General features: G+C 38.4%; 1 protein-coding gene across 1 annotated transcript in view; it reads right to left on the minus strand.

Annotated features, from left to right (window-relative positions):
* LOC6032023 (homeobox protein abdominal-B) overlaps nt 1–24,867 on the minus strand; it is a 112,722-nt gene that overhangs the window by 60,025 nt on the left and 27,830 nt on the right. The gene's annotated exons all lie outside the window — the stretch shown is intronic.

Raw genomic sequence — 24,867 nt, forward strand, 5'->3', positions numbered from 1 at the left:
TCTCTGCCACCACAAGCTCACTCTGTCGGTGTTGTAAATATTTTAATAGATCGTTATGATTTTCAACATTTGTTTTCCCATTATTAGACTATAAAAGGCGGAAATTATAAGCGGAAAAAAAATTGTAAACAACTGAAAAAGTGCCGTGGCCGATTTTTGCCGAGATCTCGCTGGCTGACGATCGATGCTGGCTCGATTTTTCTCGCTGCTTTCGTTTTTCACTGCCTTCACTCACCGAGTGTGATAAACGATTACGATGGAGTATATAAAATTTTATTGAACGTCGTCTTCTTCGCGCGCGCTCTGAACAACAGAAGAACAGAAGAAAAAAAAACGACGACGAACTCTCCTCGGTCAACCCGACGACGACTGCTCGGGACCCGCGCTCAAAGAAGCACTGTAAAAGGTATAATTTTCCTCGTCGTTTTCGTCTGTTTTCCACCCATCGGGGTCGCTCGTTCTCGCTCACACTCTCTCTCACACTCAGTCGCGCTGTTTCACTCTCGCAGAGTAGGTTTTCCTTGAACGGGCTGCTCCTGAGAACGTTTTTCAAAATCCGACCGACGACGATGACGACCCACCCGTGGACGCGAAGAACGGCATCGAAATTAAACGCATGTGTTCACCAAACAACTCGCCAGATCGTACTGCGCGGGTCGTTGTAGTCGTGACATGGTCGCCGCCATCTCGCAGGCCCGTACACGGGCTCGTCGTTCAAATGTTGATTTTATATAAAAACAGAGAAAAAAAAAGACTTGACTGTATAACGAATGCAATAAAACTGCCGGTCGCGAGCAGCAACCATCATCAACCCTATGTGTGTACTTAGGCATAGAGGCACACCATCACACTTAAAATTGTGCACACACACACATACCCATGAAACCAGTTGTGCACTTGGTGTTGAATTTCAAGACTTGATTTTCTCAGCAGAGCGTGACTCCCAGAGCACACCCAAGGACTCAGCTTGCTCATGCGCACTTGATGCTAGGAGACCCCCCCTGGCAAATATTGACTTTCCAAAAAGGAAAATTTCCCTCCCCCCCTTAAAACGACCTCACGATAGAACACGTACTCCCCTACCATTCGAAGCTCGAATTTTCAGTAGCCGATTACGGTTCTCGATTATTGCCATGGACGACAACCGCCCCGAAAAAAAATACGTGAAACAATTTTCATCAGCATAAATTTTCCCGAGCTTCATAAATCAACCCCTCCCCGTCTCTGGTCAAACAAATCATTCCCAGCGGCGCGAGGGAAATCGATTTCCTCTTCGTGTGTCACTATGGCATTCGATCTCGGCTGACAGCGAAACCGTTGCCATCTTGCAAGCAGCAGAACGGAGGAGGAAAGCTCATTTGTTCGCAGTTTATTTATGTAGCAAATTTATTGCGCTTTTGCCTTTTTCCCATTTCCGATTTTTTTTCTCTCTATTTCCCCCAACCCCGGAGGGGAATCCGATAGCCTTGGCGCGCAAATTGAAGCCATTTAAAATTTGACGAACGGAAGCGAGAAAAAGGATATTTCACACAAGTCATGCCGTACATCAGAATTCAATAGCAATTATGCTTGAAAGGAAAGATGATTCGATAAAGTTTCGTGGCAACAGCAGCGGGAATTCTGCGGAAATACGTTTACATTATTCTTGTTATATTGCAATGCAGTTGTGATAAATTTGTTGCTATAAAAGAATCCATGACCGATGAAATTATTTAAGTAACAATATATATTATTTTTGGACGCAACATTAATTTATCAATTCACAAGTTTTCAATTTCTTGGACAAAATGTCGTTTACCGCATCGGACGATTCGCCAGTTAAAAAATTATGGAAAAAAGAAAAACATTTTTTTAAGAAGGTTTTTAAACTTTGTTTCTATAAGTTTTCAAAATTATGTAACCATGAGCCTTCACAAAAATATTAAAATAGTTGGTTACGAGGCTTACCGAGCTCAATAATTACGACGAGTGCTGCAAAGGTGCCTTAAAAAAGTCAGGTGGCAATACAAATCCTTACAACTTGATTTTTTATCGAATAAACTTGCACAATTGATAGTAAACTATTTAAAATACCTTGTATAACGTAACAGGTAATCGGCTCCCCTCCCACTAACATTTACACACAATATTACTCTAAGCTTTAAGTAAAATGTAATTACAAAAGCCGACTCGGTCCTAACCAGGTCCCAGCACCGAAAACGATCTAATAAAAATAATTTTATGAAAAAACCAACTAAGGAACTTTTCAACGTTTGAACTTTTGTATTTTTTTTAATTTTGGGACCACCGATCAGAAAAAGACATGAAACATTAAGAAAAAAATATTTTCCTAAATTCATTGATATTTTTTAATATTTGGCGGTTGCATTAATGTAATACGGTATAAAGCATTCTGCGAAACTTTTTGTTTCTATATTTAAAATGTATAGTATTAAGGAACCTAAAAAATGTAGGGGAGAGTGGGTAGACTTGATCCCCTTTTTTTGTATCGCACATAACTCTGTCAATTGGTCATTTTGGTCATTTTGGTCATTTTGGTCATTTTGGTCATTTTGGTCATTTTGGTCATTTTGATCATATTGGTCATTTTGGTCATTTTGATCATATTGGTCATTTTGGTCATTTTGATCATTTTGGTCATTTTGATCATTTTGGTCATTTTGGTCATTTTGATCATTTTGGTCATTTTGGTCATTTTGGTCATTTTGGTCATTTTGGTCATTTTGGTCATTTCGGTCATTTTGGTTATTTTGGTCATTTTGGTCATTTTGGTCATTTTGGTCATTTTCATTTGGTCATTTTGGTCATTTTGGTCATTTTGGTCATTTTGGTCATTTTGGTCATTTTGGTCATTTTGGTTATTTTGGTCATTTTGGTCATTTTGGTCATTTTGGTTATTTTGGTCATTTTGGTCATTTTGGTCATTTTGGTCAATTGGGTCATTTTGGTCATTTTGGTCATTTTGGTCATTTTGGTCATTTTGGTCATTTTGGTCATTTTGATCATTTTGGTCATTTTGATCATTTTGGTCATTTTGATCATTTTGGTCATTTTGATCATTTTGGTCATTTTGGTCATTTTGGTCATTTTGGTCATTTTGGTCATTTTGGTCATTTTGGTAATTTTGGTAATTTTGATCATTTTGGTCATTTTGGTCATTTTGGTCATTTTGGTCATTTTGGTCATTTTGGTCATTTTGGTCATTTTGGTCATTTGGGTCATTTGGTCATTTTGGTCATTTCGGTCATTTGGGTCATTTGGGTCATTTTGGTCATTTTGGTCATTTTGGTCCTTTTGGTCATTTTGGTCATTTTGGTCATTTTGGTCATTTTGGTCATTTTGGTCATTTTGATCATTTTGGTAATTTTGATCATTTTGGTCATTTTGATCATTTTGGTCATTTTGGTCATTTTGGTCATTTTGGTCAATTTGGTCATTTTGGTCATTTTGGTCATTTTGGTCATTTGGGTCATTTGGGTAATTTTGGTCATTTTGGTCATTTTGGTCATTTTGGTCATTTTTGTCATTTTCGTCATTTTGGTCATTTTGGTCATTTTGGTCATTTTGGTCATTTTGGTCATTTTGGTCATTTTGGTCATTTTGGTCATTTTGGTCATTTTGGTCATTTGGGTCATTTTGGTCATTTTGGTCATTTTGGTCATTTTGGTCATTTTGGTCATTTGGGTCATTTGGGTCATTTTGGTCATTTTGGTCATTTTGGTCATTTTGGTCATTTTGATCATTTTGGTCATTTTGATCATTTTGGTCATTTTGGTCATTTTGGTCATTTTGGTCATTTTGGTCATTCTGGTCATTTTGGTAATTTTGGTAATTTTGGTCATTTTGGTCATTTTGGTCATTTTGGTCATTTTGGTCATTTTGGTAATTTTGGTCATTTTGGTCATTTTGGTCATTTTGGTCATTTTGGCCATTTTGGTCATTTTGGTCATTTTGGTCATTTTGGTCATTTTGGTCATTTTGGATAATTCGGTAATTTAGGTTATTTTGGTAATTTAGGTTATTTTGGTCATTTTGGTCATTTGGTCATTTTGGTCATTTTGGTCATTTTGGTAATTTTGGTCATTTTGGTCATTTTGGTCATTTAGGTCATTTTGGTCATTTTGGTCATTTTTGTTTTTTGGTCATTTTGGTCATTTTGGTCATTTTTGTCATTTTTGTCATTTTTGTCATTTTTGTCATTTTTGTCATTTTGGTCATTTTGGTCATTTTGGTCATTTTGGCCATTTTGGTCATTTTGGCCATTTTGGTCATTTTGGTCATTTTGGTCATTTTGGATAATTCGGTCATTTTGGTTATTTTGGTCATTTTGGTCATTTGGTCATTTTGGTCATTTTGGTCATTTTGGTCATTTTGGTCATTTTTGTTTTTTGGTCATTTTGGTCATTTTGGCCATTTTTGTCATTTTTGTCATTTTTGTCATTTTTGTCATTTTGGTCATTTGGTCATTTTGGTCATTTTGGTCATTTTGGTCATTTTGGTCATTTTGGTTATTTTGTTCATTTTGGTCATTTGGTCATTTTGGTCATTTGGTCATTTTGGTCATTTTGGTCATTTTGGTCATTTTGGTCATTTTGGTTATTTTGGTCATTTTGGTCAATTGGGTCATTTTGGTCATTTTGGTCATTTTGGTCATTTTGGTCATTTTGGTCATTTTGGTCATTTTGATCATTTTGATCATTTTGGTCATTTTGATCATTTTGGTCATTTTTGTCATTTTCGTCATTTTGGTCATTTTGGTCATTTTTGTCATTTTCGTCATTTTGGTCATTTTGGTCATTTTGGTCATTTTGGTCATTTTGGTCATTTTGGTCATTTTGGTCAATTTGGTCATTTTGGTCATTTTGGTCATTTTGGTCATTTTGGTTATTTTGTTCATTTTGGTCATCTGGTCATTTTGGTCATTTGGTCATTTTGGTCATTTTGGTCATTTTGGTCATTTTGGTAATTTTGGTCATTTTGGTCAATTGGGTCATTTTGGTCATTTTGGTCATTTTGGTTATGTTGGTCATTTTGGTCAATTGGGTCATTTTGGTCATTTTGGTCATTTTGGTCAATTTGGTAATTTTGATCATTTTGGTCATTTTGATCATTTTGGTCATTTTGGTCATTTTGGTCATTTTGGTCATTTTGGTAATTTTGATCATTTTGGTCATTTTGGTCATTTTGGTCATTTTGGTCATTTTGGTCATTTGGGTCATTTGGTCATTTTGGTCATTTCGGTCATTTGGGTCATTTGGGTCATTTTGGTCATTTTGGTCATTTGGGTCATTTTGGTCATTTTGGTCATTTTGGTCATTTTGGTCAATTGGGTCATTTTGGTCATTTTGGTCATTTTGGTCATTTTGGTCATTTTGGTCATTTTGGTCATTTTGGTCATTTTGGTCATTTTGGTCATTTTGGTAATTTTGGTAATTTTGATCATTTTGGTCATTTTGGTCATTTTGGTCATTTTGGTCATTTTGGTCATTTTGGTCATTTGGGTCATTTGGTCATTTTGGTCATTTCGGTCATTTGGGTCATTTGGGTCATTTTGGTCATTTTGGTCATTTTGGTCATTTTGGTCATTTTGATCATTTTGGTCATTTTGATCATTTTGGTCATTTTGATCATTTTGGTCATTTTGATCATTTTGGTCATTTTGGTCATTTTGGTCATTTGGGTCATTTTGGTCATTTTGGTCATTTTGGTCATTTTGGTCAATTGGGTCATTTTGGTCATTTTGGTCATTTTGGTCATTTTGATCATTTTGGTCATTTTGATCATTTTGGTCATTTTGATCATTTTGGTCATTTTGATCATTTTGGTCATTTTGGTCATTTTGGTCATTTTGGTCATTTTGGTCATTTTGGTCATTTTGGTAATTTTGGTAATTTTGATCATTTTGGTCATTTTGGTCATTTTGGTCATTTTGGTCATTTTGGTCATTTTGGTCATTTTGGTCATTTTGGTCATTTGGGTCATTTGGTCATTTTGGTCATTTCGGTCATTTGGGTCATTTGGGTCATTTTGGTCATTTTGGTCATTTTGGTCATTTTGGTCATTTTGGTCATTTTGGTCATTTTGGTCATTTTGGTCATTTTGGTCATTTTGATCATTTTGGTAATTTTGATCATTTTGGTCATTTTGGTCATTTTGGTCAATTTGGTCATTTTGGTCATTTTGGTCATTTTGGTCATTTTAGTCATTTTGGTCATTTTGGTCATTTTGGTCATTTTGGTAATTTTGGTAATTTTGGTCATTTTGGTCATTTTGGTCATTTTGGCCATTTTGGTCATTTTGGTCATTTTGGTCATTTTGGTCATTTTGGTCATTTTGGTCATTTTGGTCATTTTGGTCATTTTTGTTTTTTGGTCATTTTGGTCATTTTGGTCATTTTTGTCATTTTTGTTTTTTGGTCATTTTGATCATTTTGGTCATTTTGATCATTTTGGTCATTTTGATCATTTTGGTCATTTTGGTCATTTTGGTCATTTTGGTCATTTTGGTCATTTTGGTCATTTTGGTCATTTTGGTCATTTTGGTCATTTTGGTCCTTTTGGTCATTTTGGTTATTTTGGTCATTTTGGTCATTTTGGTCATTTTTGTCATTTTTGTTTTTTGGCCATTTTGATCATTTTGGTCATTTTGATCATTTTGGTCATTTTGATCATTTTGGTCATTTTGGTCATTTTGGTCATTTTGATCATTTTGGTCATTTTGATCATTTTGGTCATTTTGGTCATTTTGGTCATTTTGGTCATTTTGGTCATTTTTGTTTTTTGGTCATTTTGATCATTTTGGTCATTTTGATCATTTTGGTCATTTTGATCATTTTGGTCATTTTGGTCATTTTGGTCATTTTGGTCATTTTGGTCATTTTGGTCATTTTGGTAATTTTGGTAATTTTGATCATTTTGGTCATTTTGGTCATTTTGGTCATTTTGGTCATTTTGGTCATTTTGGTCATTTTGGTCATTTTGGTCATTTGGGTCATTTGGTCATTTTGGTCATTTCGGTCATTTGGGTCATTTGGGTCATTTTGGTCATTTTGGTCATTTTGGTCATTTTGGTCATTTTGATCATTTTGGTCATTTTGATCATTTTGGTCATTTTGATCATTTTGGTCATTTTGATCATTTTGGTCATTTTGGTCATTTTGGTCATTTGGGTCATTTTGGTCATTTTGGTCATTTTGGTCATTTTGGTCAATTGGGTCATTTTGGTCATTTTGGTCATTTTGGTCATTTTGATCATTTTGGTCATTTTGATCATTTTGGTCATTTTGATCATTTTGGTCATTTTGATCATTTTGGTCATTTTGGTCATTTTGGTCATTTTGGTCATTTTGGTCATTTTGGTCATTTTGGTAATTTTGGTAATTTTGGTAATTTTGATCATTTTGGTCATTTTGGTCATTTTGGTCATTTTGGTCATTTTGGTCATTTTGGTCATTTTGGTCATTTTGGTCATTTGGGTCATTTGGTCATTTTGGTCATTTCGGTCATTTGGGTCATTTGGGTCATTTTGGTCATTTTGGTCATTTTGGTCATTTTGGTCCTTTTGGTCATTTTGGTCATTTTGGTCATTTTGGTCATTTTGGTCATTTTGGTCATTTTGATCATTTTGGTAATTTTGATCATTTTGGTCATTTTGGTCATTTTGGTCAATTTGGTCATTTTGGTCATTTTGGTCATTTTGGTCATTTTGGTCATTTTAGTCATTTTGGTCATTTTGGTAATTTTGGTCATTTTGGTCATTTTGGTCATTTTGGTCATTTTGGCCATTTTGGTCATTTTGGTCATTTTGGTCATTTTGGTCATTTTGGTCATTTTGGTCATTTTGGTCATTTTGGTCATTTTTGTTTTTTGGTCATTTTGGTCAATTTGGTCATTTTGGTCATTTTGATCATTTTGGTCATTTTGATCATTTTGGTCATTTTGGTCATTTGGGTAATTTTGGTCATTTTGGTCATTTTGGTCATTTTGGTCATTTTGGTCATTTTGGTCATTTTGGTCATTTTGGTCATTTTGGTCATTTTGGTCATTTTGGTCATTTTGGTCATTTGGGTCATTTTGGTCATTTTGGTCATTTTGGTCATTTTGGTCATTTGTCATTTTGGTCATTTTGGTCATTTTGGTCACTTTTGGTCATTTTGGTCATTTTGATCATTTTGGTCACTTTGGTCATTTTGGTCATTTTGGTCATTTTGGTCATTTTGGTCATTTTGGTCATTTGGGTCATTTTGGTCATTTTGATCATTTTGGTCATTTTGGTCACTTTGCAAAGCTTTGGTCATTTTGGTCATTTTGATCATTTTGATCATTTTGGTCATTTTGATCATTTTGATCATTTTGGTCATTTTGATCATTTTGGTTATTTTGGTCATTTTGGTCATTTTGGTCACTTTGGTCATTTTGGTCATTTTGATCATTTTGGTCATTTTGGTCATTTTGGTCACTTTGGACATTTTGGTCATTTTGGTCATTTTGGTCATTTTGGTCATTTTGATCATTTTGGTTATTTTGGTCATTTTGGCCATTTTGGTCACTTTGGTCATTTTGGTCATTTTGGTCATTTTGGTCATTTTGGTCATTTTGGTCACTTTGGACATTTTGGTCATTTTGGTCATTTTGGTCATTTTGATCATTTTGATCATTTTGGTCATTTTGGTCATTTTGGTCATTTTGGTCATTTTGGTCATTTTGGTAATTTTGGTCATTTTGGTAATTTTGGTCATTTTGGTAATTTTGGAGTGCATAATTGGCTAAGGGAGCGCGTGGTCGTAAAAAAAAATATTCGGAGTGAAAAGTGATTTTTTTCTGTGCCTTTTGTTTTGCATTTTTGTCGTGTATTGTGTGCTGCGAGGAGAAGATTATCCTCTGAAAATGCAGCGTCATCAGAGTGCATAATTGGCAAAGGGAGCGCGTGGTCGTAAAAAATATTCGGAGTGAAATGTGATTTTTTGTGATTTCCAAAGCCCTTCCTGTATCATCGTTGATCGGAAGGCACGAAAAAAAAACGAAACTATTGGCACTACGCCCCCCGGGGCATGGCCTTCCTCTAACGTGGGATTTCTGCTCCAGCGCCTCTGACGAGACAGGAGAAACCGGGACCGACGTTTTACTTCACCATCCGATAGAAGCTCAGTGGATAAGGCGGGAATCGAACCCGCGTCTCATAGCATCATCGGGATCGGCAGCCGAAGCCGCTACCCCTGCGCCACGAGACCCATCGGAAGGCACGGCGTCGGGTGAATTGTGTTTAAATTTTTCGAATAAGGTTTTATTATTTTGCGTTGAAAAACCATTTCTATATAATGATCGAAAGACGCACTGACAATTTGGATCGTCGAGGGCATAATGGAGCAAAATAACTGTGTGTGAGTGATTTTGTGTGTTAACCAGAAAGACCTTCCCATAGCATCGTTGCTCGGAAGGCTCGCCGACGGGTCTGTTATGAAAGTCCTCCCCATAGCGTCGTAGCTCGAGAGGCATCGAAAAGCCAATTCCTTATCCTACTAACCCCAAAAAAAATAATCACGTGATGCTTGAAGGAGATGCTGTGGATTCAACGGTCTCAAGCGGTATCAACAAGTATATAGCGAAAAACTATGTGCTTGATGAGTCTGCAACTTCAACTATCGGACTAACATTTCTCCCTTTTGTTGAACTGCAGGCTTCTTGGGAGGGCGCCGGTATTGACTAATAAAGTAGGGATCTTCAGAGGATAAACAGTGAACGGATGGTTGACGCCCACTGATCATTTTTGATTCATTGTTTAACTTCAGCTGATCTGGCAATAACGGAGTAGTAGTTCATTGGCAGTCAACCATGCTCATGCTCAATTTGTTGAGTTCGTCTTTCAGTTCAAAATTTAGATTTAAGTTCCTGTTTTAGATCTTTATTCTGGTTCTTTTTTCTTCAATTTCTTCACAAAAAAAAAAAACCTATAAATTTTATTTAAAGTTGCAGTTTTACAAACCAAAACTTGCGTTTTAATGATAACGAGGTATCAAAAGAGCCGCTACAAACAATGAGCTATTTTCATTGTTATACAACGTAATAAACTTGCACCGCTTTGCGAGCCCCCGGAAGTAAATCCAAACTATGCAAATTGGGCACGCGGGCACTCACACAAAGTGTGCTCCGCCAAGCAAGTAAACTCATTTGAAAACACTAGCGAAAATACCCACCCAACATACAATGTGTGTGTGTTTGGAAAGGAGCTGATCATTAAAATGTTGGGAAGTGGGAACCCAGGGCGCTCTGAGGCTGCATTCGCCGAGATAATAAGTGGAAAGAAGCGATTAAATCTCTCATTTTTATGCTAACGAGCGCAAACATGAAAATTAAATTAAAACCCTCGGCTGCTCCTCCTCCTGCGTCCCATTTACGTGTGCGTCTGTGCATTTCTGGGAGGCAGCCAGCCAGCAGAAAAGAGCAAAATTAAAATGTTTACGAAGCGGAGCTCTTTTTATCTGTACGACCGAACGCATCTCCTTGCCGCCGAAAACCCCTTGGGGCAAAATTGGAGCCTGGGAGACTGTCGATGCTGCCATTATTATGTCACGCCTGTGTGACGACGCGTTCTGCTATGCTGCTGTCGCCATGGCATCATTGTCAGCGTCGCCAGCGGACACACAGGAAAGGAAGGCTTAGGGTGGATTTAAATCTCATCACTCGCGTGCAACATCAGCAACAACACGGACGATCTCCAACGGAGGGGGGTCGGGTCTCTGGAAAGTCGTAAAATATTCAATCACATATTCACCGGTGGCATGAGGACGAGGACAAGCAACAATGTTTTAGTTGCTGCAATCCGAGCGGTGGACCCGGGGTTGTCACTTTGGGGAAAACGACAAAGTCAGCATCGAAAACCCGTTGATTCCGTGGCAACTCTTCTCTCGTTGGAAACCCGACTGGACTGGTTCAGATAAAGTTTATATGGCTGCTCCACCACCGTCAGGGGGACCCAACTGAGTGAGAGGGCGAAAAAAAAGGATAATTGATCCTCGGGTTTAAGTGCAGTGCCAACTCGTGGTGCTACATGTTAATGAGATTCTATTTTATTGCTGCTGGCTGCAGCATCCGGTGTTGAAGGGAAGGGTAGAGAGGATGAAAAAAAAGAACTGGATCGACAGGTTTTGGGTCCTTCGTGGCCGGATTGAGTGGATTGGTTTTCGTGGTGCACTGGGAACGAAATGGACTGATATAATCTGTTAGATTGAATCATGAGGAAACGGGAATCCATTTTTAAATTATTTAAGTATTCATAAAATTGAAAATAAGACATTCAGCAGAATTCGATTATTCTAAACATTAATGACACTATATAAACAATGAAATATAATTCAATAATATATTTTAGTTGAATCCCAATACAAGTACAGATTTGGTAATAGTTTTGGATGGTTTTAAGCATTTCCAAAAACGACCAACTTAACAAAAATGGTGAGAAAATCACAGATACTCTTCCAGTTGACTAAAATTAGATTTTACTATATACAATTAGACTCGATTATCCGAAGTCTATGCAAAAAAAAACTTCTGACAAAGGAAAAAAAAGTAAAATAAAATAAGTTGTCTTGCTTGGGGTCGTTTCGTTTAAATATGACAATAACTCCAAAAATGATCTAAGTGGCCTGCAAATTTGTAATTCAAGGTGGCGACCAATATGGCTGAAATGTACCGTCGACTCTCCGTTAAACTTTTTTTTAGCAAAACTATGCAGTTTTGGAAATTGTTCTACAAGTCTACAAGACAATTTAAGCATTTGCTGTAAATTGGAGCAAATCAGGGCTCGAATGCGGATTTTAAAGAAAAAAATCATAAAAGGCTAGAAATTCAGGAAAAATATAGAAATAAGCATTGTAGTTTTCATGAATCAAATGAGCTTTCAAGATATTAAACTGCCAAGCGTCTCCATCGAACGGTAGTTAAAGGTCTGAATTCTGAAGGTTCAACAGTTCTGTTTATTTTTATTCGACTCCAAATTTACATTGAATAAAAATGAAACAAAAAAACAGCATAATGGATATGTATCATTAAATTACTTTTCACACACACAAAAATCCGGATTACAAATTTGGATAGGAACATAGTAAATAAAAACCAACCAGTCCAGCGTCCAAATTTAAGTAATGACTTAATCATCAACACGATCTCCCACAGCGAATCGCCATCCAATTTATCAAAGTAATTGATCCAACCGCCATACTGGGCTAAATTTGACAAATGGTGATTGACCCTCCCACGTCCCAATTTCAATTAATTTTCCATCGATGCTCCCACAAAGCGTGACGGCCGTGTCTCATCACCCCCACGCGCGATTGGCCAATCGATTCCCGCTGGTTGTGCCATGGCCCCATAGGTCTTCTACGAAACCAAACAAAAAAACTGAACTAATCATCATTAAATTTTTTATTTGTTTTCGCTGGCCGCGAACGAGACTGGCCAATTCTAGTCCAATTGTTTTGAGTTTGGGAAGGGGAAAAAACAAACCCCGTTAGGCCGGCCACTGGTAGGGTTGACCAGCTTAGCCACAGATAATTACGTACCCTGCCCGTCGTCAACGGCAAAATTTGTCCGTCCCAGCACCTTGAAGCGTTTCGCGCGCGCTCACTCACAGCGACGTGGCCATAAAAAGGCTTCCCTGTGTACACCTGCAACCGTGCACACACCACGGACAACAAAATGGCTGCCGGCTTTAAGAGCCTTCGCCGCAGCAAGTGCGAGAACCAGTTTAAAAAGCATTTTGTTGTATTCAGATTTAATTTTAATGGCCCGGACCGCGGACCGGTCGTTGAATGGTTTTTCGGGGAGGCCTGCTCGGAAATCTTCGCAGGTTCCCATGATCTCTCTGCTCATTATCAAACGCACCGAGGCCCCCGGAGTACCTCTCTAGCACAAAAGGTTGGAGATTCTTTGATTGATGATAATTTTGGTCTCTCTTTAGCTTTGGTTCTTCTGGGTTGGAATTGTAAACGTTGAGTTGAGCGTTACCTCACCAGAAAAGACACACGAAAAGAAAAGTCGGTTCTGCGTTCGTAATTCGATCCGTCCGTGGCCATGGGTGGTGCCTCCACGGTCCGTCCCGGGGGATCGGAGGAGGGCACGCCAGCCGGGGTGACCGGGTTTGAATAAAAGGAAAAAGTATATTAAATAAATTAAAGAAGGAAGAAAAATATTTTTACGACTGTGGTGATTAAAAACACATTCTGATGGTTCATGGTTTTTCTTTCTCCCTCTGCTTCAGTATAAATGAGACCCGGGTTTATTAAGGTTAAGACCGTGGCGAGAGACCGAGGGGAAAAAATACGAGTCGAAACCGAAAACGGAGCGAAACATGGCCGATTCACTTGCTGTTCTTTCCAGTTTCTTCTCTGCTCGAGTAATTAGAGGGAACTGTGTGAGGTGTTCCAGTTGCAAAACCTTGTGTACTTGTTACGAAATAAAAACAAGAAAAAACAAAAAACTGACCTTCCAACCATTTATTCAAAAACATCGAGAAGCGCTTAGGCAATAATTAGAAACCGACCTTCCCAATTGAATCATTTCTAAGCTTTTAATGTCGACAGTAACTTCCTCAAAATGCATAATGCAATTTTACACGACCATAATTAGCCAAACGATAATGAAGTGCAAAATTATCATCGGATATTTTATTCAAGCTACAGCATTTCAAAATGAGGCAAATAAAATCCACATGATTCATGACGCTTGCCCGCTCAGAACAAGCAAAAAGGCGGCCTGTATACAATAAATCAATAATCTCATTAAGACCTAAATAACGTGTTAAGCTTTTGGGGGCCTCAACCTGGCAGGTACGAACGAAAAAACAGAACTCAGAAATTCAAATGGAAGAAATAAATCTTGCGCGCGAGACAGGTCGAGAAATTCGATCAAAGTTGGCGTGTCAGAGCCCTCCTCAACCAACCTGGGAGGTTGGGGTGGGGGGAACTCCAAAAAAGGATATCACGCAAAGCTGGTTTTGAGAAGGCATCCAAGCAACCCACGAACGCGCGCGTTTTTCCTTCTTCACGTGACGTGCTCATAAATTTCCCATGTGTCTGACAAAGAAATGTGGACAAGGGTTGGCTCCTCGGTGATATCGATTGCTGATGAGGTTGTGTTGCCAGTGGCAATGCTCTCCGCACCATGGCAACACGGCGAAATTGAAGGACCGTCGCATCACCGGTCTCCATGACAATCTGCTGACGGGCCGGGGGAAAAAAGGACTCCAATTTCCTTTATGAGTGTAATTTAAGTTGGTTTACTTAATGAAAACGCTTCTGAAGGGCGTTCGCTTTCGCTGGGTGACATTTTTCGTCCTCTTCTATGGTGCACCACCGCTGCTGCTACAATATCGTAAATCAGAGCCTAATAACACAAGCTTCAGCTGACTTCAGCAGCTTCGGTAGATGATCCAACACAGAAACCGCAAAGGAAAACCCAACGGCATCAGCCAGCCTCAACAGTGGTTATAAAAGCCAGCGCCATAAACTACGGCGCAAACAACACCTTTTTTCTTATCTCCATAAACCAACCCTAACTGAGAGTGGAAATTCTTGTGGTTTGCAAAGGGATTATCTGCGCCAAGAATGGGCCGGAGAACACTTGCACTTTGGCGAACAACGCGAGTGCAGCGTGTTGATGAGTGCTGTTAAATCCGCAAAATAACACAGACTACACGGAAAGACTGAAGTAATAGTTTAAAAGTAAACTTGCATTCAATCTTTTAACATTTGAACGTCTCAAATCGAAGCTATATTCGCAACCATTCAAATTGACTGTTGAATTGTTGATTGATGGAATTCGAAATAGATTCACGTCCTTATGTCTGTGTCCACGGTGTTACCGTTTTCGATCGGACACCAACCCGGGGATGACCAAAAAAGTCCAGTTGGCGCAAAACCGTCCACAGCGCACACAGCACTTTTATGGCTTTATTGCACTGGAGCGCAGAGCAGATCGTAAAGGTGTTGTATCTTTTATGGACGCTCGAAAGTGTGCTCCGCCAACTGTGGGCCGGCCCAGCTCTGGCTTCGGAAAAACTGATCAAATTCCCGCGGCAGCCTCGAATTAGAGGAGACGGGCCCATCTAATCCCTAATTGCGGTATTGTAAAAAATATATTTATTTTTCTGATTTCGGTAGGCTAATGCAGATAACAAATCTACGGACCGCCGCGGGTTTACAATCACCGAAACGTATTGTGGGAACCCAACGACCATGGTGGTCGACCCTATTTCGGGCCCCCTAAAGTGGCTCTTAATGTCATAAAAAATTAGTAAAAATGTGAGCTTTCTTTGATTTATTTCACATAAAAAGCGACAGATTGCCGACAGCCTGGAGACGACTTATCTGCATTAGAATGGAAGTTTGCCTCTCGAAATGGAAAGTTAATACGCGTCGGCCATAAACAACGACACTTTACAGTGCCTGCTTTCATTCTAAGCTGCGACGACATTCATTCGATTTGTAGAACCAATATGGTGCTTTGATTGAAGTGCTGTGTCGCGACACTCTGGAATGTTGAGTGGCTCTGTAGTAGATGCTGGTTGTAGCTTTGATTGCTTTCTTGTGTCAATCGACGTTTATGGTTGCTTCCAGCAGAAGCACCATACACATTATTTGGTCGTCAATTGTTCGATTCTGAAAACCGACGGGAAAACCTCCATCCCAGGAAAAGAACACCACAGAACATTTCCATTTTCCCAATTCAAACTGATCCCAATCGCCCATATATCAAATCCTCCATTATTTTCTCTAATTCCAGCAAATCTCGTGTTTTGCGCCCAGTCCCTTTAATGTTTAGAACGTAATGGCCAGCAGCTCTCCCGCGATCGTAAAGCCCCGATAAGTCCCGAGGTCCTTCCTCGAAAAAGTTCCCGAACATAAATTACAGTTTGAGGGGGAAAAAACGAAAAATAAACACACATTTTCATTCGCGCTTATCGCCGAATAAACATCGCCCATGCTCTGCACACAAACACGCGCGATGGCGGAAGGGCAAAATTGGACGTGCATTAATGGGGGATAACTCGCGTTTGGTACCCTTTTCCCGAGTTTTTTCATACATGAGCGAGAAAAGCCTGTTTATGTCTTGAAAAAGCCGCGAGGCACGCGATCCCATCCATAATCAAACTCATGAATATGTAAAACCCCTTTTAGGCAAAAACCCTCAATGTTTGCATTTATCCGCAGAGAATGAGGGATTTAGTTCAGAATTTTCAGTCATTGTATAAACGTATAAACCACATATAAACTCTGTTTATTCAACAATATATTAAAATAACTAGATAATCATTCAAGAACATGTTTCAAGTTTCAATAGAGTCAATACTCGATTAAAATAGTAGTTTATCCAACAAGGTACAACAAGATTTTTTAATCACTGCCATTATGTCCGCCATCTTAGATTTAAAAATTATAATTCACTTTAGCCTAGTTTAGAGGTCATTAGGATTTTGTGATTCTATTATCCGATGATTCGATTATCCGAAGTGAAATTTGTCCAAGGCCTGAGGATAATCGAATCTGGACTGTAGTGGAATATAGTCCAGACTCGATTATCCAAGGTTTCGATTATCCAAAGTTTCGATTATCCGAAGGTTTGTATGGGACTTCCGATAATCGAGTCACGAACATTTTTTTTTTTCTTACGTTGAGTTCTGCGACCCCATTTTAGTTAAATTTAAATGGTTGATTGCATGTAAAGTCAAAAAAAATTTTTTTTTCAATTTTTCATCATCGCCATTTATGCCGCCATCTTGGATTTAAAAATTCTAAATCACTTTAGAGTAGTTTAAGGGTCATACTAAATCTCAACAATCAAAAATTAGACAACGAAAAAAAAATCTTGATTCGATTATCCGATGTTATTATCCAAAGTGAAAATTTGCCAAGGCCTTCGGATAATCGAGTCTGGACTGTATTGAAAATATTCGTTCGGTAATGTAACATGAAGCTTACTAAGAATAGAAAAAATACGAAACAGATAAATCTTTCTGATTTTATTTTCCGAAGTTATGAAGTTGAAGGGTTCAATTCAGATAATGGAAGCTGGACTGTAACTCAATTCAATTCAATTTGTGTTTTTTCACTATTTTTTAAATTTAGCCGCAACACTTGTAAAATAAAATTCATAAAAAATGTGCGATTAGTTAGCCGTACAATTCACAGAACGTCTTGATCAATATAGTTTCAATCGCATTAATGATAATAAAACTGTATAAACGATACAGGAATCAGTCTAATTTGACTCATTTATATTTTTAAGAGGCATGTGGGAGCTTACCTCCCACTCCAAAAACCAACTTTTTATTATCTATTTCCATCATAATTGTAATTGACTTATCGAACACCCGCTGAGAACTCGACCATTTTTCAAATCACCAAATGGAATTAATTTTAATTCATTCCCTTATCTGTTCCACCTCCTACCACAAACCACCACAGAGACCGGCTTTCGGGGAATTTTATTCGGAAAAGAATTAAAATTGAAATACAAGCTGCAAAGTGGCTTGACTGGCTCTACGCTCAACCCCCTCCACCACCATCTCAAAGTCTGCGACCAGAGCCAAGTCGCATGCATAATGAATCAGAAGAGTCGCTGGCTAAGCCGCGGAACCTCTTATCGTTTTTTATTTCTTATTTCTTTCTCTCCTGCTTTTGATTCGCCTTTGCGTTCTCATGATCAGCAACGACTGTGTAGCGACGGAGGAGGGAGAGCCAGAATCAAAATGGCCGTCGTCTGTCATGTCGGTAGTAATTTATAGTGCAAGAAACTTGAAACGCGACTGAAATTTATTCTCCGGTCTCTGAGCCGGGCGGCGGTTGCGTGTCTGTGCGCGATGAGGTTCGTTGGGTTCTCGCGTGTTCTGGTCGACTGCTGCCCTCCTCTTGGCCGTGTGTCGTTCCCTCAAGAGTTGCTACGAGAAACCGAGACCGATTCTTTGCTGGGCTGGTTAGAAAGGAGTTTCTTTGTGCTGGCACATGGGACTTGTTTCGAGAATACTGTCAACTGGTGTGATTTTGTACATGTTTTTTTGGATTTATGTCAACAAAAATAGAGCAATGTTAAAAAATTCAAGTTTTGCATCTATCTAACGAGACAGAGTTGTATAAATACGACGAGTGCTGAAAAAATCATACTTTGCAACGAGTTGCAAACAACGCTTTTTGCTATTCCGAAAAAAAAACCACTCTTTGAATGGAACTTATGTCAACTGTCCATGTGTTTAGTCAATTCAATGTTCAAAGCTAAAATAATTTTGAAAACAAGTGCTGAAAAGTTCAGCTTTTCAGCCCTATTTTAGTTATTTTTGGCTGAAAAAAAAATGAATCAAACAATATTTAAACTCGGTTTACGGTCGCAGAACCCACCTCGTGTTTCGTAAGGACGGAACAAATTCTCGACTCGAAGATGAAAAAAGTAATACAGAGAGGTCAGAAAATTAGGCAAAAGACGACCAGGCCCGAAAAAATATCGATCGTTAAATGTGTTGATGAGAAACGAAGGGAACAACGTCCGAACAAAATTTATGTTGCATTTAAAACTTAGAAATTCCGACCGAAGCTTTTGGGATTAAAATGTTCAAAATATCTGACATTTTGAGAGGCCTCTCGGGGTAATTTATAGGTGTGTGGACTCTGAGGTTAATTTCGGCCGGGGATTAGCTTTTACGCAGTCTGTAAATTTGTGGTCGCTCATCACCGGCTTGACAAACAGGTTGATCCGTTCTGACTTCGTAAATCGTCAACGGGGGAGTTCGTTTTTGGCAGAACCAAACCTGCTCTAGGTCGTCGCCAACCCAAAACAGCCAATTGAAAGTGAAATTACATAAAGAAATCGTAAAAGAACAACAAAATGTTTAATATCCCTCTCATAGCCAAAGTAACAGCCCAACAAACCATAATAATGGCTCGAGAAGAGCAGCTGACACATGTTTTCCATCCCCCTTCCCCTTTGGTATTCCACGACGTGGCCAATTGGTGGAAACAACCTGTGCGCACAGTTTAATCATCAATAAACCTTCTCCACCCAAAACATTAAGCACGATCGGGTCCCAATCTCTAGCGCAGATTCCGGTCCGTCCGTCTGTCAACAATCACCGCGCCATCACCATCAAATATCAACAAAATAAGACGATCTGGAGAGAGAGAAAAAAATCACCAATTCGCGGCAAAAAGTGCCTCCAAACGTTCAGCGACACATTCTCAAGTGAGAGTCCGCCAGTTTCATGCACTTTATTAGTACTTAATACAAATTTTTATTAGGTGATAAAGAAATTTAGTGCCAATAAAGAGAGCCCAGCGACTCTTAAAAAGTGGTTCCGCCCGACCGACGGTGTGGTTTGCGGGCTATTCTGGTTCTGCACTACTTTATTTTACAGTCGTCACCACCGGATTTGAGCGGACTCTATTACTTCTGCTGCTGGTGGTGGTGGTAGTGAACATAACCCAACACCACACCGTGCCTATTCTTGAGGTTATTATTTCCAACACCCAGGGTCTTAACGAATCCAAGCACAACGATGACGACGACGACGACCACGACGTTGAGTAATTAGAAATATCTCAATCCTGGGGGCCATCTTGGCCCGGGGTCGGTTGGAAAGAATTCCACGAAATCAAACTCGTAAAGCGTCAAACTTTGAACATAAATTTTAATTAAAATTTCAAATCAGTTCCAGGCCGGGCGTTTTCGTTCGTCTGTTTTTTAACCTCAAAAGCTGTGAACCCCTTTCCGGGATCATTTTTCACAGAAAAGAAAAAAAAAACACCCAACCAACGGGGAGGAGCAGAACCAGCACCAGCAGGTAGTATAACGAAAGGCAGCGTGGTAGAAAAGAGCAAAGTTTTAAATTAAATTTTGATTAAATTTATATCGTAACGCTCTCGGGCCCCGGGACGGACCGTCGTCGCCTTCTTCGTAAAGACCAGCATATTTCCCCTCCCTCCTTCTCCGCACTGCCGGCTCTCGGACGGTTCAGTTGATTAAATTTATTTTCGAGCTTGTTTTCTTATTCTAGCGGCGTCCAACTCTCGGGACACAGACATATATCAAGGCAAGGGAACGACATTTGTGACGGAGCCGAACAAAACAACGCAGTCGAAGCGAATCGACATCAAGAGGAGGAGGAGGAAGAAGAAGAAAGGGTATTCGGTGTCTCTAATGCCATCCCAGAGGAGCTTCCACCATCCTGGCAGCAGGGTCCGGCATATCGGAGGGGATGAACAGATCGTAAAAAATAGCCATCTTTGAAATCTCTTGCGCGCGATGAGACGAGGAGAATTTTGGGTTGGTCAGCTGGGTGGATGAAATTCCTTTTATGATGAAAAAAAAAAGAAAAGTGTAATGGTGCAAAAATGTCTACGGTACCAACATTCCAGCGAAAATCTAAATTTCTAGAGTAAATTTTCAAAACAACCTATAAATCATGGGTTTCCTATGCAGATAGGACCTTTAGAAAATTTAATCTAGATTTGTTCTTTAAAAAGGTATTAAAAATTAAATTCGGGAAAATATGAAATGCTTAATTTTACCCACTATCATCGAGTATGTGAAAAAGTTGATTTTAAATGGTACACCATAAGGATTTTCATGATGTTGAATGTCATGATTTGAAATTTTTAGCGCTGTGTTATTGATACTATAGAATGATAAGAAAAGTAAGAACAGTCCAAACCCGATTAACCGAAGGCCTTGAAAAAAAAATTACTAGAGTTAACCAAATTTTCGGATAATTGAATTTGCTGTTGAGCTTAAGTACGACGCCTAAACTACGCTAAAGTGATTAAAAAAAATTAAATCCAAGATGGCGACTATAATGGCGATCATGAAGTATGGAAATAAGGTATTTTGTAAAGGACCATAAATAAACCACGTGGACACTTTAGGGGGGAAAGGGAGTATGGCGATTGTCCACGATTCAAACAGAAAAGTTTTTTTTTGTATGAACAATTGTCCACGAGATGACAGATTCCCACGTGGTTTATGGATGGTCCCTAACTTTAAAGGCAAATTAAAATTTGACTCAAATGGGGTCGCAGAACTCAAATTTGATATTGAAAGTAAGAAAATAAAAAAAATACGAAAACAAATTATTTTATTCATCATTCGATGATCCGAAGTCCCAAACAAACCTTCGGATAATCGAAACTACGATTAATCGAGTGAAAAATGGAATTGCAAAAAAGGGGTTTACTCTCAGACAAAATTGTGGGGAACCAAATGTATTAGACGACTTTTCATATTCACTACAAATGCTGAAGGATAATCCTATGTATCTTCTGAATCTTGAAAGTCATCAAATTATGATGGAAACGAACACTTAAGGGGTTACAAACATGTAGAAAATCACAAAATTTCATATTACAGAAAATTCACTAAATTCTCAGAAAAGATGATTTTCAATCACTCCTGAAAGTTTCATAATGACATTCTTACTGAGCTGAGTAAGAGACGATCTAAGTTCACAATTTTGCCATGCGCTAAGCGAACTGTCGAACTTTTTTAGCGTTTTTTTCTGAACACCGAGTCGATTTACGGGTGCCACGATATCTCGAGATGGGATGGACCAAATTGGCTGAAATTTGGGGTGAAGACTCTCAAGACATATTCCGTGTGCATGATTTTGAAATTTTGAATTAAAAAAAAAAACAAAAATCAAAAACTGACGATTTTTTGTATGAAAAACATAAAAATATTTTTTGCAATTCCGTCGTGTAACTACATAGGGGAAATCTACCCTTTCCAATCAAACACCTATCTTCGTCATATGGAAAGTTTGATGCTCGATTAAAGTTCCAAAAATACTATTTGGGCTATAAACTTACCAGCAACAGCACCGCCTCGAGTAAGCACGCAAATGTATGCCACTCACTGGCAAAAAGATCACATTTAATGCACTTTTGATCAAAATTTGTATTTTGCGAGACCACTTCTCATCATTTTGTTGGCACACACAGTGACACACACGAGAATCCCTCAAACGCCTAATGAATATCGCCAAAATTAACTTTTCACTTTTGCTTACTTTTTCACGGCGCTTAAGATATAAAATTGCTTCCAACTACCGGCAACATGTTCTTTTGATCATTAGTAAGGCACTCACTTGAAGAATAATCCCGAAAAATGTAATAAATTAGCAAGCGCCATCAAAAAAACAAACGCGCCAAGTCGTTTGACGTTTCAATTTTCACTTTGCATTCCAATCGAAGGCTGAAGAAAACCGAGCGAGAGACGAAGGCAAAAGAACAAAGGCTGGCCGTCAACACCACCAGCAGCACAGCCAGCGATGCCAGGAAACTTTCCCTATAAATGCCACTTTTCGTGAGTGTTCGTTTGAACTGTCAGCGCAAATGGCAACACTCGACAGAGTGTTGGAAGAAAAAAGAACTAAGCCGATATTAGAAAAATGGGCGTGGCCCAATCCATTCGCCTCGATTAGAATACCCTTGGGAATTTTTTTTGTTAAATGCTTGGTAAAGAAATAGAATAACTTTTAGTGAAAGTGAAAATGAACAGAAATGTTCACAAAAACTTGCTCTACTCGTTGGTGTACTTGGTTTTAGCAAAATTCAAGGGAGACTCTAGATTATCCAGCATCATTCAAACACGACCGCTTATTAGGATTAAAATGGGTAGATTTCCCCTACTTTTCCTGTCATTCTGGAACGACGAAATAGCCTACTTTTCTGTACCAAAAATAACAGAATCGAATAGCAACACCTTTCAAAATAAATGCTGAAAAGTTCTACTTTTCAGCACTGAAATGGGTGCTGAAAAGTTGAACTTTTCAGCACTTGTTTCGAAAAGTAACACTTTTCAACATTTTTTTGATTCAAACGATTTATTGACAAAAAACATGAAAATTTGACATAAAATTTCACTCAATGGGTGTTTTTCGGAATTGCAAAAAATGTAGTATGGAACTCGTTGCAAAACTTGATTTTTTCAGCTCGTGCTGAAAAAATCCTCTTTTTGCAACTTGTTGCATAAACTACTATTTCTCTTTTTTTTAGATTAAATTTTTAAAAATCGCAAATTTTTAAACATAAAGTTTTAGATTTTTTTTAAATTTTAGTGATGTCTCAGTGATGGTACATCCGAAGACATTTGGACATATTTATTTTGTTAGTTAATGAAAATGTATATTTTAATGCCCTGCAAAAGGAATTAAAAATAGTTTTACTGTGTGCTCATACTAAACTTTGAAATTTTTGACGATTTACATGTATGTAACCCCTTAAACGCGTTTTTTTTTTCGAAATACTTGATATGGCATAATAGTTGAATTTTAAATTATGGTCTAGATCAGGCCTGCTCAACCATTTTGGCTCAATTTTCACATTTTTGATCGTCAAAATTACAACTGTTGTCAATGTTATGTTCACTGGTGAACAATTGTATTTGCGATGAAAATGTGAAAAAAATGTGAAAATTGAGCCAAACTGGTTGGGCAGGCCTGGTCTAAATAGATAGGGAATACACTTGAGCGTTAAAATTTGGGTAATAAAATATTTTCATGCTAAAAATTCTTAATCAATTCGCTAACTATTCAGAATCAACTCGGTTCATGTTTCACAAAATTGTTCGGCATAAAATTTCACATAAGAGTATCATGCTTGACAATGTTGGTACAAACAAATACCAAATCGTTATGAAAAATATAGCAAACACAAACATTAGTTTAGCACTTAAATCACTGACTCAACTAACAAACGTTCAGTGGTGATTCCAACGCGAGAATTCTCAACATTCCAAACAGTGCGCGACTTCCTCTCAACTCGCAATCTAAGGAATCCCTTCCCAAACCAATGACGAAAGATTATGGCATTTAATGACTCTTTATGTGCGTGATGATACTTTGCCATCTAAACACACAGCTTAACTGCGCCCTGTTCGTTCATTCCTATTTTGGGGGCGATGTTCTCTGGCTGCGAATGACACATGACGACGTCAAATCTACTCTCCTCCTCACCGCCAGTAACGTCGAAACAAAGAAAAACTTGCCCCAGCGCCAGCGGCAGGGTCATAAAGATAATTGGTTTTCCATTTTCTAAATGCCTTGCCCCTCTGACTTCCAAATATCTCTTTGCAGGTTTTAATGCGCGCGCTTTTGCTTTGTTGCTTTTTACGCACGCACCTTTATGCTAATGTTGTGATCTTTTTTTTTTTTGCCTTTTTTCCTTGAGCAAAGTTCAAGGATTTTCGTCCCGCTGCAAATGTCGTTCTAGTTTTGCTTTGTGTTGCGGCCTTCCCGAAACTTTGCAGCTAATAATAATCACTTCGTAAATAAAAGTCGAGCAACCCTTTTGTTGGGCAATTGCCCCATCCTCCTTTATGGTGCAATACACAATTTTATTGATTTTCTCCTCTTTTGCAGCGAACGGAGGAAACGCCCGCAGAGAAGGGAAATGATAAAAAAAATCAAAGCCCTAAATAAACCCAAGGCCGGGGAGGGTCAATAATGCGCGTAATATCTGCTGCGTGAAAATTTTCAAAACGTTCGAACCAAAGACATGCTGGTCCTATGAATCAATATGCTATTCCAATCAGTTCAATCAAGCGAAACAATTTGAAATTGTCATGGAGGGGGTGATTAAGTGGGAAATGCTGTTATGTTTTGTTCTAAAATAAACTTACATAGAGTCTTTTTTTCAAAACTGCGTAGTTGGGATGTCTTGAAGATTTGAGAGCGACCCCAAAGTGAACAAACTCAGGTGGTTAATATCCATATAATTTCGGATAATCCAGTCCAGGCATTGGAAATGCAGAAAATGTTATAAAATAAATCCATTTTAACTGCTTGTAAAATGTATCGACCAAGATTATTCCATGGAATTTTTAGCAGAGACTT

Source organism: Culex quinquefasciatus, chromosome 1 (assembly GCF_015732765.1).
Source record: "Culex quinquefasciatus strain JHB chromosome 1, VPISU_Cqui_1.0_pri_paternal, whole genome shotgun sequence".
Classification (NCBI taxonomy): Eukaryota; Metazoa; Arthropoda; class Insecta; order Diptera; family Culicidae; genus Culex; species Culex quinquefasciatus.